We start from the raw sequence: 12,815 nt of genomic DNA, 5'->3' as shown, positions 1-12,815 counted from the left end.
GCCAGTCGCAGTTTCGGTTTCAGCGAGTGCCGCGAAACGATGGATTTTGTGGATTTTGTGTGAACAAAGCTGACCACGTGACCGTCGGAGGGATATCACAGAGCAGAGCCCCCGTAGCACTATCGAATCCGCATCGACGGCAGTTTCTGCGACTGCCCCCACGTACTGGTCTCGTGAGGCGCTTAATTAAAAAGCGACCGTGGATGTGACGCAGGCGCTGCGAGTGCAAATGCTACCACGACTAAAGAACGACGCGCGACGCTCGAGACGGTGGGTGGCAAGACGCGCGCTGGGAGCAGCCGGCCGGTCTGCCTACAGGTCCGCCTACAGATGTGTTCGGCTCAGCACTGCGGCGGATATTCGAGTGCCGCTCTCGTAAGCGGTCAGATGACAATTTTTAATGCAACCCGCCATCGCATCATTAACTCCTTTCTCATGTAAGCCACCATGGTCGGGACTTGGGGACAATTTCGTGCAGCGGTAACAAGCTATCACTCGAGCTACCTTCGCCGGCCTGGGTCACTTCGCGGCCGTGGCCGCCGCCTGCACAGCGACCGTGCGACTAGCTCAGTGAGCTTTTCGTGCCTCCGGCGCGTTTTCGCGTCCAATGTAAATCAAAAGTAATAGAAACAGAGTGCCTGGAATCGCTGTAGAACTTTGGTCGCTACAAGCTGCCCGATGAGCTGACGAATTCACGGCGCCGCCGCCGCCAACGATCGGGTCGTTTGTTCTCGAGAGAAGAAGCTCCGCCCTCCGGCCCTCCGATTGGAGCGGCGAGCCGGCCGAGCCGGCGAAAAGCGCCGACAGTGCGGAAGCGGCAAACACAAACTCGTGACGTGTTTGGATGTTGTTTATTTACAATTGCGCGTGGTCCTCTGCTGGCTGCTCGGTTGCGTTTCGCACACTTCAAAATTAATTTTAAATATGTTCTAGGCTGTATTCGCCGTCGATATTTTGCAGATGATGTATATGTGTTCCCACCAATCTATCTCCGAAGTTATCTCGCCTTCAAAATTTTGTGTCAGTGCCCCTTTAATAAATGGTTGCCAATAACATTCCCAAGCTTCAGTTCAGAAGACAGAAATTTCGTCTCGATTTCCTGTGCTCACTTACTAACCATGAATTGGCTATCAACCCCTCCCTGTATACATCCGCCCTGACTACAAGACACCCTAGATCGCTATACATCCCTTATGAAAATGAACTTTTCCTTTCTGTTTACTTTGTGTCTCCTGCATGTTGACTGTGTGGCCTTTCTTTTGACTTTTCCTTTGTGTTACCTCTAGGACATAAGCAGGCTGTGTACTTTTTATATACTGCCGGATAAACAGCCATGATGTTTTACCTTTATATGTACTATGGTAAAGACAAAGTTTAAATTTCTATACGAAGATTTTATTTCGGATGAGAGGTATAAAACTTTAAAAATGACTTGCTTTCTTCTCTTTCTGAGTTCCGCAATGCTATTGCCCATGTGTGTACTCAAGGCAAAATGAAGTCAAAAGACTTTGGCCTGTTTCCCCTGTGTTGCCTCTAGGACAAAGGCTGTAAGATAGAACTTGAATTTGCTGTCTTATAATTCTTCTGTGTGCCGTAATGCTGTTGCTTATGTATGTACTGAAGGCAAAATGAAGTCAAAAGACTGACTTATGTCTTTTGTGTTGCCTCTAGGACACTGGGAGGAAGGATAACTATTTGTTGCCTTACATTCTTTTTCTGAAGATTGTGCTTCCTCAAGTAAACATAAAGTCGAGCATGTAAGCCTTAATTATGCTCGAAAGGTTAAGTTTTTTGGCTTGGCTAGAGATGGTAAGAAACAATGCCGATGGTTTGTGGAAATTCTGCAGCACTGTATACGTTATTTCGTGCTAGTAAGGTCTGATAAATTCGCAGAATTAATATTACCAACTGGTACGTTTGTATGAAACAGTGGCGTAAGAAGGATACATATTGAACGAGGCTGTTCGAAGTGCCTCGTCCCTCCCATTACGAAAAAAAAGTGGGAGGGAGAAGAATATACAGACCAGAAAAAGTAAAAAGAACACAAAAAGCCGAATAGAAAACGAAGCAATGAAAACAAAAACAACCTAAAAAGTGGCTTCCGATTGTCCTAGTCTGTGTTTTCCTTCAGGGTCGTTGTAAAATGGCTTATCCTTGCAACTAAATGCTGAAGCGGTGTACTGTTTTTTGGGGCAGAGCTGGCAGTAGAAATATATTGCGACAGAAAAAAAAGGGACACAGCCAGACGAGAGCAACAAGAGCAACAACAATGTCAAAATATAACCTAAGGCAGAAAACGTTCACTTAAAACACGGTGTAAAAAAAAAAAAAAAAAAATCACTGAGCGGGTTTCGAACCACCGCCCTTTCAATCAGTAGGCGAGTACTTAACCTACAAGCTACCAAAACAGTACAGAATTAGGTCGTAAACCTAGGTCTAAATACTTGAGCTCACATAGTCTTGCTAAGCCTCCATTTGAGTGAATTGTTTGCCTGCGTGGATTTGACGCACGGTGCTTTTGTGTGCGTGCGTGAGTGCGTGCGTGCATGCGTGTGCGTGCGCGCGCGCGTGTGTGTGTGCGCGCGCGCGCGCGCTCGCGCGCGTGTGTGTGTGTGTGTGTGTGTGTGTGTGTGTGTGTGCGTATGCGTGTGCGCGTGTGTTTGCGTATGTCTGCGGGGAATAATTTTTTTATCCGGCCGTTCTGTTTGTGAAAAGCCCACAAACAGTGAAGGGTGAATGCTTGGACGCTGAACAAAACACAAAACAGTCAATCTAGATGTAGATGACGATGATAATAACTTCGTTTGTTAATCCATTTTTATTCGCTTTTGAGTAGCAACAACTTACGACTGTCAGAGTGGCCGGGTTTTAGTAAGGACTTGTCTTGGAAAGAGATTAAACTGTTTAATGACTGGAAAACTGATTACATTGCGTTATGGGATCGGGGAATTGGCACGGAGAACGTCCGTCGCGATGCGCGGCGGTGGGGCGACTCTCTGCGCACGAAGTTCAGTTTACCCTCGCAAGCGAGGGTCCGAAATCCGAACCACTCGTACACAGCACGTATGAACGCGGGCGCCGCTCGGGGCCGCGTGATGGTATGTATAAACACTGGCGGCGACTCGGGGAGGCGTTGGTGGCGTAAGCTGTGGCGGTGTCGTATACGCTGCAGGGCCGTCTTCTCCGCTTTCCGTTCGTTCTTCTATTTTCTTTCGTTCGTCGGCCCCCAGCGAATTCTTCGTAGCCCCTGACACGACCTCCCTTTAGAAGGATCTGTCCCCAGGTCCTTCACCGAGTTGGCGCCCGATGGAGCTATCCGCGAGCTCTGTGGGTGTCCGCGTTGTTTGACGTCCGTTCGTATCCAGAGACGTAACTGTGCACGAACGTTTGTGCAGTTGCTCGATGCTGACGGTTTGTTTTTTTTTTTCGTTGCTCGGGATATACTTCGTTTAGTGGGCGTTCGTTTCGAAGAGGTCGGCGAATTTCAAACTGACTTGATTTTTGCGTACCGTGGGATTCGTTTCGTCGGACGTGAACTTGGGAGCATTTACGGCGTTGCGTTGGTCACGTCGCTTCCGTCGGCGATTGAGTCTGTGTAGCTTCTTGCGGGTTTGATGCGCGTGGGAACGTTGGCGTGCGTTTCGTCTGGTGGCGAGATGCGTTCCGTGAAAGTCGCGGAGTTCGGCGCGTTGAGGGCGTTGTTTTGCTCGAGGTGTGCGTTTCGTACGGTTCGGGAGCCGTTTGTCCTTTCGTTGAGCCTGCGGCGGCGTGGCGTTGTCGTGAAGTGGCGCGGCTGATCGGACAAATTCGTTGCGACTCCTTGCTCGCCTTCGCCGTGGTTGCCCTCGAAAGCGAAGCTGTTGTGGGAAAATGGGCGTAGTTCGCCTCGTCCATTCGGTCCCACAATCTTTGGCGTCGTAGGCGTGTCTTCCTCGGTACGGCATTCGATGCTTTCGTGTGGATCGGCCTCGTTCGTTGTTCTCGCCGTGACCGTGTCGTCGCTAAAGCTCTCGTTGCTTGCCAGTTCGGTCGAAAGTGGTGCGGTCGGCATTCCTCTCGTGCAAGCAGGCTCGATGTCGTCTCGTTTGCCTGGCGCCCGTACGCTCACGGCTGCATCCTTCTGTACCATGGGGGTGTTTGTCGGATGAGTCTCGATCGGAGCAGCGGGCGCCGGGGAACTTGTACGTTCCGGCTCGAACGGGCCGCGTGCGCTGGGTGCGTAGTTGCTCGTAGACGGGTTCACCTGTGCGAGTGCGGTGTCGTTCGTTGGGTGAACTCGGGCTGGAGCAGCGGGTGCCGGAGAGCTCGTACGTTCCGGCTGGGTTGAACCACGTGCGCTTGGCGTTTCGTTTCTCGTGGCAAGGTTTGTTCCTGCGGTTGTTACGTTCGTTGGCCAAGTCCGGAAGGCAGCAGCGGGACCGGAGGGTGTCATGAATAGCGTTTCCTCCGTGCGTGCTGGCTTTGTCGCGTTCCGTGCGTCGGGCGGTTCGTTGGTTGTGGTCAGCGCCTCTGGTCTGGGTACGATGTCGTTCGTCGGCGGTACCTGGACTGGAATAGCGGGTGCGATGGTTGTCGTGCGTACCAGCTCGGGTGCATTCCGTGCGCTGTTCGTTTCGGCTGTGGTGGTGAGCTCCACCAATCCGGGTTCGATGTCGTTCGTCGCCACTGGTGCGTTTTGTGCACTTTGCGTCTCGATTGTCAGGGCCATGTCCACCAATCGGGGTGCGTTGTCGTTGGTTGCGTGGACTGGGGCCTGGACAGCATGTGCGGAAAATTTCGTATGCACTGGCTCGGTTGCGTTCGGTGCTCTGGGCGTTTGTTTTGTGAGCTCCACCAATTCGGGTACGGTACCGTTCGTGGGCGAGGTCTGGACCGGAGGAGCTAGTGCCAGGTACGTGCTGCGTTCTGGCTTGTGCGCGCTGCTTACGTTGCGCGTCTCGTTGCTTGTTGCCGGGAAGACCTGTGCGTGGGTGACGTAGCTCGTCGGTTGGCCCGGTGTCAGGGCAGCGGTTGTTTGCGATCTCGCCAGGAATTCACTGACCTTCGCTTGCGTTTCCTTAATCGTGGCGATCACCTGGGAGAGGTCCAGTGAGCGGGCGGTGCACCGTTTTGCATGCGTCGTTTCGTTCGTGTGCGTGCTGTTGTGCGTGCTGCGCGTCTCCGGACCAAGGTGTGCGTCGTATCGTTGAAGGCTTGCCGCTGGCTCCGGCACCGTGGGAAACGTGTGGCCGACTCTCGCCAGTTGTCTCCGAAGACGTTCTCGTTCTTCGCGCAGCCTCCCGTTCTCGAATAGCGCCGCTTGCAGGTTCGTCTGCCATTTGTCGTCGTAGGCAGCCTGAAGTATCGTTGGCACATTCGGTCGTTTGGAGAGCTGGCGACGTTTTTCGTTGTCCTCTAGGAGACGCGAGACGATGTCGTCCTTACGGCCAGAGCAAGGGAGCCTTCGTGATCGTAGTTCGTTCACCAACTGCTGCTTCTTCGCTGAACACAGGACGTCGCGTTCCGTTGAAGTCAGGAGCCGGTCGATCACCGTTGACGTGGAGTCCGTCGTTGCCCCTCGTCTGCGTGCACTCTCGTAGTCGTGGTGCAGTTCGTCCGCGTCGTTCGTCTCCTCGTCCGTTCGTTCCGTGGCCTCAAATCCTGATCCTTTCGGCTGCGCCATGTCAGAGTGGCCGGGTTTTAGTAAGGACTTGTCTTGGAAAGAGATTAAACTGTTTAATGACTGGAAAACTGATTACATTGCGTTATGGGATCGGGGAATTGGCACGGAGAACGTCCGTCGCGATGCGCGGCGGTGGGGCGACTCTCTGCGCACGAAGTTCAGTTTACCCTCGCAAGCGAGGGTCCGAAATCCGAACCACTCGTACACAGCACGTATGAACGCGGGCGCCGCTCGGGGCCGCGTGATGGTATGTATAAACACTGGCGGCGACTCGGGGAGGCGTTGGTGGCGTAAGCTGTGGCGGTGTCGTATACGCTGCAGGGCCGTCTTCTCCGCTTTCCGTTCGTTCTTCTATTTTCTTTCGTTCGTCGGCCCCCAGCGAATTCTTCGTAGCCCCTGACACGACAACAAAAGACGTTGCTCGCATCAAGAAAATATACTGCCATTATATATATGTTTGCTATTATCAACTTTAACAAACTACTATAATGGCGTCTGCCTAGTTTGCTTCAGGGGTGATGATGAAGGAAGAAAGTAACTGCTAAAGCTCTATGACTGCTAGATAGCCAACTGTAGTAATAAGTCTAGTCTAGGCTAGCATATATGCAGTCATTGTTATAGGTGCGCAAGAAAAGACGTGGTTTGTTCGTTGTGCGTGGTTTTGGTGGTTTGTTTTCGATTTGCTGGTGTTACGTGAATTACTACGTCTCCTCCTGCCGTAATATTACGTGTTAGTGCTCTTGTGCCACCTGAAACATCGTGAGTGCTGGCAAAGCGTCTGTGTCGTCGCCGTACTGCGCTGCTGTAGCAAACGCACATCGAGGTCGCCATTTGACAAGTTGTGCGTGCCTACGTGAATCAAGAGTCTCTACTGCAAGTACCAGTCTGTCGACGCGACGTGTGAAAAATGCTGCGTGTTCTGCCGTAAGTGATTGTTTATCGTGGTGCATGTTAAAATTTTATTACGCATTGCCGCAGTGCTGTTTTGTTAAACGTGTTGAGTATATTCCTTGGTGTTCGGCTCGCCGCGCTTCTTTTATTGTAAATTACCGGCTGCGTCGGCGCGGTCATAATGAGCTTCCAGGAGCGGCGGCCAGTATGCTGTGTGAGTGATCGACCCCCTTGCCATTGCCGGCAACGAAAATATTATGCTGACGGCCCAGCGGCCGCCGCTTGGCTTGGGTGGATTCGACGCTAAAGCTTGTTGCATGAAAAAAAAAAAAAAAAAAAAAAGAAAGAAAGAAAACTGCGTTAATGGTTGTAAAACAAAACGCCCACTCCCCGATTTTTTTTTTTTAGGAGGCAGTTGACCCACAGTATATTTTTTTACAGGACGTAGGCAGCTTAGCAATGTTCTAACGGGTAGTTTTCGTTTACGGGTAAAGAAATGCAAGGAGGCTGCATTACATTTGTAGTTATAATACGTAAGAGTTGCATATACGTTGAATTTTCAACATTTAAGCATTGCTAGCAACTTTATAAGTAGTACCACATGCACAAGGTCTTTAGGCAGTGAACATTTGACCAGATAATTGTTTAGACGTCGCAGCTTGAAAACATGCTGTTCCAGCCTGCATTGCTGGTGCAGTCACAGGGCAGCTTTCACTGTTTTAATGCAAGAAATTTTTCCACCTTCCTAAGCTCATCCAGCATCGTCATGATGAGACAGAAATTCTTGCGTGGTGTGACATTATTTGTAGCTGGCTTGCATAAATTGTGTTGACCGTAACATGTTGAGCATGGGTTAAACGTGTTTATTCTTACAATATGCATGTGATGGGGATACAATCACGGTGCGAAAAAGATTAAACAGGGCGTGGGCTTGCCACCGTGCTCCTTCGCCATCCTGTTTTTTCGTTTCGTCAGCATTTCAACTTGCCTACCCCTTGGAGGTATTGGCACGCTGAGACGTTTACCATGTGCCTCAGAGAGAATTTTAATGGCGCCATGAAGACAAAATACAAGTTTGTGTTATTCGAAAGATTTCGTGTGGTATGGTGCCCCCAGCACTTGTCCAAATGCAAACGATGCTTTATTCACTGAGAAATTTATTAATTGAAGCTAAAATTTTGGTTTTCCCGCTAAATCGTGCATTTTCAGGGTCTGCAATGACATCACAGGAACCGACCGCTCTGCAGCCGATTGGGAAACCTTCTTTACCGTTAGTTAACCTAGATGGTGCCACCATACCGTGGCAAGCCGCTTTCTGCTTTTGTTTTGTTTTTACCGTATTTAAACGTGGCTTGTTTTTGTTCAGCGAGAAAATAATCGTTTCGTGAAACATAGTGCTCGCTCCACAAATATGGTCACGTAAGACACCGTTGCTTGTGTCAGTCGGCCATTGTTGTCCGAGACAACCCCAAAGCCCCGCAGTCCTGTGCAGCTAAACTAAGCATAGTGCGTGCAGTACCAACAGCAGTACGCATCGGTACTTCTATGCTTATGTGGGCTTTCCTAACCTTTACTGTTGGTCCCACCATTCTTACTACTGTAAAAAGAATGTGCCCTAAATTTAAGCGCAAATAGTTCGTTCGGCAAGCTTATAGCCTCTGCCTAATTCGCGTTTGCTGTTGCCGCCCTCCGCTAACTGCAGAGCTGGCTGGTATGACATAGGTTCTGTTGCGGGAAATGAGCTAGTGGGTCGCATGGCCATTTCCTTTGTTCCTAATTTGTAGCTTATTTGAGTGGAGTTTATGTTAAAAATGGTGTCAGCATGATTCTAGCAACGGAATCCTTTGAATGAACCAAACTTGTGTTTTCTCTTCATGGCTCCTTTAAAAGCCGTAACCACGTTTCGCACCCTCTGGACCAGAGAATATGCTTGCACAGTGGAAATCTGGGGCCACAGATTTCTACCACCTAGGGATATTTAATAGGCTTAGTTTAACATTAATTCAGTGTAAGGATGCTTCTGTTCCTTTAAAGTATGGCTGAAAGCCTTGTAAGGATTGTAATGTATGTACAGTGCTCACGGATTGAAACGCGACACTGCAAGCGCGTGGCCTGCGCTACATGCAGCGCCGCCAGTGGACGCCCGTGGAAGCTAGGTGTTGCATTGTGGTATACCACGAGGATGAGAGTGTTTTGACCATAAGCTTGCTGCTTCCGGTTGCCAATAAGCGGGGCAGTGGTTCCCCGCAGCGACAGCGGTGCGCTGTCAGCGACAGCGGCGTCCATGGACGGCGCTGCATGTATTGGCGGCCACGCGCTCGCAGTGTTGCGTTTCAATCAGTGAGCACTGTACTTATTTTTTAGCTTGAAAGAACTGAAGGGGCCTTTTTTGCACCTACAAAAAAGAAATTCTGTCATGTCCTGTCAGAGCGAGTATTTCACGGCATTATACCGCATATTTACGGCTTGTTTACTACTTGAACTTCCATTTTTTACAGGGCCAGGTGTTTGACATGGAGGATGTACGTTGTGAGCTACCAGAAGGATTGGCTGCCTCCTGTTTCTATCTATCCTGCACGACCTGTAAGTGGAGTTCATTACGGCTGTGAAATGCATGAAAATCTCGATTTTGAAGGCTGAGAGAACATGAAAACATAGAAAACCATTGTGGCATTCTTGTGGTACCTTAGTGATATTAAGACATAAGAACATTGCAGAGATGGGGCAAAAAATAAGGAACCGATGAGGGTGAGAAACTTCCTGGTACCTTTCTTATTTTTTTTGTCGCATCAGGGCTGCGTCCTTGCTTCATGAATTAATTAATAACGACTGTGTCACCCTTGTTCACTGTGGTAGTTGCGTGGTACCCACAGACAGTGTGTGGGGATTTTTCTTCTACCGCCTATTACAGATGAACTAGATCTTTAGACCTCTACTCAAAAGTCATATTATGGATTACATTACATGAGTGAAACAATTCCATGCACCCAGAAATAGAATTTAGGTGAATTCACTTCAATGCCCTAGATGCAACTTGTGCCTAGCAGTGAAAAGGGTGTATTGCGTGCCTTTTTGCCACTGTGTTTCATGTAGTGTAATGAGTCTCACTGGCCATCGTAGCCCCCCCCCCCCCCCGAACAGCTATTTACTCTAGCAAATATAATGATGGTCCTAATTGTAGAAGGGTACCCGCCGCGGTGGCTCAGTGGCTAAGGCGTTGCGCTGCTGAGCACGAGGTCGCGGGTTCGATTCCCGGCCGCGGCGGCTGCTTTTCTGATGGAGGCGAAAAGCAAAAAAATCCGTGTGTACGAGATTTCGGCGCACGATAAAGATCCCCAGGTGGTCAAAATTAATCCGGAGCCCTCCACTACGGCGCACCTCATCGCCTGCGTTGCGTCGGCGCGTTAAACCCTACAATCAATCAATTGTAGAAGGGTACTCAGCAATTGAAGAAAGAGCTGTGGGGGGTTCTGGTTTGTGTATCAGACTTTGTTTGGAATATTGTTATGTAGCCACGGATAATGCAGGGTTTTTGTAAAAATATAGATTATCGGAGCAAACTTGTGCTCCGCAGTAAACATAAAAAAACACAAACCTCGAAGGAGTCAGCAAAGGGACGTGCATGGATGAGCGTTGGCGAATTGAATGCTGCAGGGTTTCTTTTGCACTCATTCATTTAGATCGAGAACATTTTCAATAAAAAACAGGAAAAGCTAGGATAGGGATCGCAAAGCAACAAACACCCTTTCCATATCAAACAGGACTGCTGGTGCAGCATACAAAGGAAAAAGGGGAAAAAGACGGTTCCCTTAAAAAAGGATAAGATTGCAGGGTGTGGCCAGGTGCTTGTAACAAAACATTTTGTAAACAAATCAAATGGTGTGGTTGGGGGCAATATTATGATGTTTATAGTAGGAAAAACCTGCATTATTTCCGAACAGTATGAATGCTCTGTGTGCAAACATATGCAAAAATGCTTGTGTGTTTTTAGCATTTGAGTGCACGTTACAGAGTAGTCGGCTCAAGATACTGCGGTAGCTTTCCTCATTTCTGGTAAGCATAAACCCTGAAATTAAATTTGCTGTATTCGACCGCTTTAACCCTTTCACTGTCACTGATGTCCTGGTTTGTCTTCGAATTTCTCCTCCACGGTGTCACTGACACACCGGTGCGTTTTCTGTTGTGCGTTGAAAAATTCGTGCCATGGTGCTAAGTTGGCGCACCTGCACTGTTTGTGCTATCTGTCAAATCTTTCTAGTAGCTTGTATTTTCACAAAGTACAGAGCGACCACGCCCAGCTTTCGCTGCTTGGGGGTCACTCCGTGCACTGTACATCTGTTGGGATGAGTGACCACGTGGCACGCGTGCAATGATGGGTGCAAGTGTGCTATCCACCACGTTTTTCTAGGGTTGTTTTTTATTTCTGTTCCTGTGTCTGCTACCCATCGACACAAGGAAATATAAGAAGTGAGGAGCCAACCTAGAGGTTGGTCAGTTCATGGTGATGTACATTTTGCTTTTTGTAAGCAAGCACAGACAAACAAACTAGACAATGCAAGTGCTGTCTCGTAAACGAAATGCACAATAAAACTGCTGCCTTTATAGGTTCCAAAGAACGCGTAGACACAAGCAACTACTCATGATGACGACTGATCAATGCCTGTCTTAGCATGTTCATGCAATTTTATGTTGCCTTCCCTGCACCCCCCCCCCCATATTGCTTTGTTCCCACAGTGCTGCTGCAATAATCTCATCTCAAATGTTCTTGCGAGGCTGTATAAATGCCCGTCTTGAGGAGGCCATGAATCTAAACAGTACTTAGTTCTGGGTGTGTTGCCTATGTAACAGTATGTCATATTTGATGTTCGTAAGCTCATTAGTTAATTTATGTGGTCTAAATTTTGTGGCTAATTTTGCAACCTAGAAGTTGTACCTTCTCTTTCAGGATACTTGGTTCAGTTTTGTATGGGAACACTCCCTTATATTTATAAGCATAACCAGCAAATGTTTGAGACGTGTTTGTTTAAACCCCTTCATATGCGATCAATGCGTTTGTCATTTCAGGTTCAAGCGTGGCAGTGGCTATCCCGTCCTGTGAGGGGTAAAGATGAGGCGACACCTGGTGTGGCCGGCGGCAGCAGCACGTATGGATCCAACCTGAATAAAATAGTCAGGTTTGCAAGAGTCGTGTGATTCATGTGATTTTCGTCAGCTTGCTCTTACAGAAACAGCTGCAGCATGAAACAGTGACTGTGGAGCTGGCTGACATTTTCTACATGCAGCTGGCTGTTGGGCGCTGTTATTTGACAGCATGCAAAGGGCACTCAAAAGGTGGAAGCTTGTGGGATACGTAGAGGACGGAAACATAAAGGATTCTTGGAGGACGCAGAAAGTCGGTGGCGAAATTTCAATACAGGGGACACACAAGGGACGAATGCGGTCTGTTGCCTTCAAGACATATAGGGGACACACAAAGGCCGAATGGTGTCTGTGTTGCCTTTGGGAGATAGACTGGACGCATGGAGGACGGAAACACACGGGACACTTGGAGTACACAGAAAGTCGGTGGCGAAATTCCAACACAGAGGAAACACACAGGACGCACGCAGTCTGTTTCCTTCGGGACGCAGACTGTCTTTTGACTGGACATAGAAATTTTCATAAGGGATCCACCCTGACTACCATCACCCTAGATCGCTAACACCATACCAAGCGCATACTGATACGTTCAAGTTTTCATTCTTCCCGTGTACCGCGGCTGAATGGAATTCCATTGCTGAGCCATACTCATTAGATACTGTATAGCCCCGTTTTTTGTTATTGTTGTTGTTGCTTGTGTCTTGCAATGCAATGTCCGCCGTTTTATTTTTTGTCCCTTTTGCTCTTTTTGTAATATTGTGCTACTCAAGTGCTCGTCCTGCCGGGACCACAACTGTGGTCTGCAGTATGTATTAAATAAAAATTAAATAATTAAATAAATGGGGGTCGGTGCTTTCGGTGGCTGCGCGCAGCCTTGTGGTGCCTCCTGTTAATGTTTGAGAAAACTTGTCTCGAGACGTTTTGACACCACAACGTATTGTTGCAAAATCCTTCATCCGATTTACAGCCGAAGTAAAGTTTTTTCATGGGTAACAGTAACAAGTCCAAGGCTCAGCCAACGGGAAAATTCTAACAATTCATAGCAGCGACCCGGAAGGTTAAGCACTTCAAGATTAAGGGAGGGATGAAAGCCAGACAAAATTAAAAGTAGTTCTATCACGTG

General features: G+C 48.6%; 1 long non-coding RNA gene across 1 annotated transcript; it reads left to right on the top strand.

Moving 5' to 3' along the window:
* Window positions 1-6,397: 6,397 nt before the first annotated feature.
* LOC144167797 (uncharacterized) lies at window positions 6,398-12,167 on the top strand. The gene is made up of 3 exons (XR_013322121.1): window positions 6,398-6,586; window positions 9,052-9,136; window positions 11,618-12,167. It is a non-coding gene; the product is annotated as an uncharacterized LOC144167797 (long non-coding RNA).
* Window positions 12,168-12,815: the final 648 nt, after the last annotated feature.

This window comes from Haemaphysalis longicornis, unplaced genomic scaffold (assembly GCF_048455015.1).
Source record: "Haemaphysalis longicornis isolate Haplotype H1 unplaced genomic scaffold, Haemaphysalis longicornis Haplotype H1 scaffold_2, whole genome shotgun sequence".
Taxonomy (NCBI): Eukaryota; Metazoa; Arthropoda; class Arachnida; order Ixodida; family Ixodidae; genus Haemaphysalis; species Haemaphysalis longicornis.
The sequence above is the reverse complement of the archived record's forward strand: the minus strand, read 5'-3'. Positions and strand labels throughout refer to the sequence as shown.